Here is a 3,455-nt window from a genome sequence, read left to right as displayed (position 1 = left end):
TCCATGACTCACCAAACTGTTTGAGGGTCACGGACTCCTGTCAAACAAATGGCCATATGGTCACAGTAGACACTAAAGCACAAAAGACGACTGACACGCGGGGATTTGCAGAGAGGATCTTCGCTGACAAGCGGTAGCTAGCCCAACGCTCTGCTTCGTCGCAGTAAAGCATAGCCAAATATGAAACAGGGGCAGCGTGAGCCTCCTGTGTCCCAAAATAAACATTGAAAATTGGTTTTAGGCCATGTTAAAAACACGCCCCTTCAATTTTCTACAGCCACGAGCTCCCCATCACATAATTTTACAATTTTACCACTTTGAACTTTGATCAGATTTAAGAGGTCTGGTGCCACTAGATAGGACTTGGTTTGAAAAACAGTCTATTTGTTAGTTTGCAGTTTAAATATTATAGTAATATATCTTGTCCCTCATATTAAACTACCTCTAAATTAAAACCAATGAAAACTCAACAAGCACATCCCTACCACCTGCAGCACGGTGTCTGCAGTCAGAGCTCAAACAGCAAGAGAACATAGCTCCTCTGCTAAATCAATATTTAACTAACAGCCTGCTCCATACGGATAAGTAAATATCCCACAACTGACTAATTAAAAAGCTCAGCTCTCTCTTATCAGGCCTGGACTTCATCAGAACACCACCTCAGATCATCTTCCACAGATTTTTGATTAACAGGGCTGCAAACTATGTATATATTAAAGTCAACCATATGGTCATGGCTTACCTGGAAAGCCCAACCATCTCCGCTCCACCGTAGCTCCGTCACTACAACCTAGAAGAGGTGCCAGCCTCAATGTGAGCCTTGTTCCCAACCACAGAGACTCTCTTTAGAGTTTGGATTAAGAAAGTATTCCAGAAGACAGCTGGATTTCAGCTGGGTTTTCCTAACAGTGAGGACAAGGAGGCAGTGGATCAGGGCTCTGCTGATCAGCCCCCCTCCCTCCCCAGAGCAAAGGAGTTTGCGGAGCTGCAGGAATCCCCCAACGGAAAGGGAGTAGCCTTCCCAAGAGCCATTTTCCTCCTCATCTCTGTTCCCAAATAACACCGGAGACATGAGATTATACATCCCATCATGATCTTTTATCCTCTCTAATGCAGTCCTAGACATCCAAATACCTGTAGGGTCGTCTGTGCATTGTCTCATGGCACACTGTTCCACAGGTTAATTCTGCCTAGCAAATTTTGTTGTTAAGATAAACTATAGCTTCCTGCATGGGTCTAAAAAAGTAAACAGAAAACAGGTAATTCATTGTGTAGGGTGACATTTTAAAACAAATGCATCATAGTCACACTAAAGTGTAACATCAGTCCTTCCCCCCATCCCAGATAACCATCTTTCAACTGTTGCTAGCTCCAGAATTTGAGATAAAGACTTCTTATATCAAAATACATTTTTATGGTTAAGAAAATCCTATACTCTGGAATGGGGATGAAGGTGAAGGGGTTAAGATCTGGCAGCAGAAATACCAGATGTGTCTCTGGCTTATCAGATTTATAGATTTATTCTGTAAAAACCCTGAGTATCTACTTTTGTTGGGGATGTTTCCCTCTATTTTTAGAACATATCTGAAGAGCTGCAGCTACATTTCTTGCCTGGTGCGTTAACAAACATCCAGATACATTATGCATCTCGGAAAGACAGACCTAAAGATCTGAAGTTTCTGAGGATGTAGGTCCCCAGCAGCCCAAGCCAGCCTGAGGTCATGCTGCCACCCACATCCCACACCATCCCTACCCATCTCTTGCATGCTCCTGTAATAAGCCACTTTGGGAAGGTGAAAAAGGGGGAGAAGCAATTCAGTGTCAGCTAGATCAGCCACATAGCCCAAGCAGCATTTGGACGATCCTGTTTAAACAAACAGCAATGGATCAAAACTCTATGCGTGGGCCTAGTCCATTCCTGAATCCACCCAAGCGTATCATATCCTTAACACTTGGCAGCAAAGACCTACAGATGCGTTTCTGCCTTTCCCTGAGGACTACAAACTACGATTCTTGGCTGCTACCCAGCCCAGCACGTGGCTCTCACTGCTCCATACTTCGGTATAACAATTTGTAAGCAATTTTTGTGCAAGTCTTGGAACTGTTTCTGTAAGAGCATCTGCACTCATTTTCTTTACCTGGGGAGTGAAGGTCACACCTGAAGGCAGTCCACACACTCCAAGGACATCTGCTCTCTGAACTCAACTGCAGGCTCTGCCCTCTGCTTTTAACCTCTTCTAGCAGTGGCAGGAGCCCCTGCAGAACAAGAGCCGCTCCTGATGTCAAACCAAGCTACACCAAGCAGACGACTACAAAGGTTCGTACAGTAAGAGGAGTTCCTGGCTGTGCCCATGAGGTTCAACAGGAGCTCGACCCCACAAACCACACACAGCCCGAGGCTGCTCTTTTGTACAAAAAATGTTCATTACTACTTCGGTAGAAGCAGGTTGTTTTCGTCTCCCAATTTAGTGTTTCAAGATTAGGGTAATTCCCACACTAATCCTGTTCCTTAAGAATCTATAACAATCATAAGAAGGATACAGCTTGACCAGATTATATACACAACTATATGAAATATAATAGTATCTATAAGAATATAGGTAAGGGACAACATATAACAAAAACACCACTTGGGAAATGTCTCATTAGAAGAGGATTTCTAAGATATAAAACATGTTCTACAAGTTGTTATAACTAGATTAACAGCAAATGTTTCATTTGAACAATAATAACACTTTATTATATTTTAATTAACTAATTAGATTAACATTAATACAGTTTACCAAGGCATTGATTTCCCCTGTTGTAAGGTTAAAAGATTAAAGTTGACACAGCAGCACACTGCTGCACTGAGCTACAGAACCCTCCTGTAGAAAAAAAAAAACTTACACTTATTCAAAAGGTCCTCACTACATCATCTAGATTATCATAAACAATGAAAACTTAATATACCATTTATCAAATAACTTTAAATGCAAACATCTTTCAACTAGTGCCAATACATCTACACACCCAGTGCAGAAGCCAGGCTATGTTCAAAAGCATCAGCATCCTCCAACAGAAGAAGAAATGCTGCCACAATACTGGTTTGACGACTTCCTTAGAATATTATTCCTTTTGGATTTAAATGGAGCTGTGGTTTGGGCTTTTTAATTATGTAACTGAAATCTAGAAATGACAAGAGAACAAAGCATCTTCTGAAAAGCTAAATACCTTTATGGAATTAAGTCGCATGTGCGGCCAGAGCAAAGGGATGGCACCACCTTAGACAGGTTTAAATAATCACTAACTAGGCTTAGTCAAATTTTGTTCATAATTCAAATTTTATTTAAATTTAAATTTATAGTTCAAAAAGTATGCACATTCTGTAGGTATAAAAGTTTAAAAAAATACATCAATTTATTGATAAATGCTTCAGGTTAAATTTACATTTTCATACATTATCATTATATTGT

Source organism: Cariama cristata, unplaced genomic scaffold, assembly GCF_000690535.1.
Source record: "Cariama cristata isolate BGI_N322 unplaced genomic scaffold, ASM69053v1 scaffold37788, whole genome shotgun sequence".
Taxonomy (NCBI): domain Eukaryota; kingdom Metazoa; phylum Chordata; class Aves; order Cariamiformes; family Cariamidae; genus Cariama; species Cariama cristata.
Note: the sequence above shows the minus strand (reverse complement) of the source record.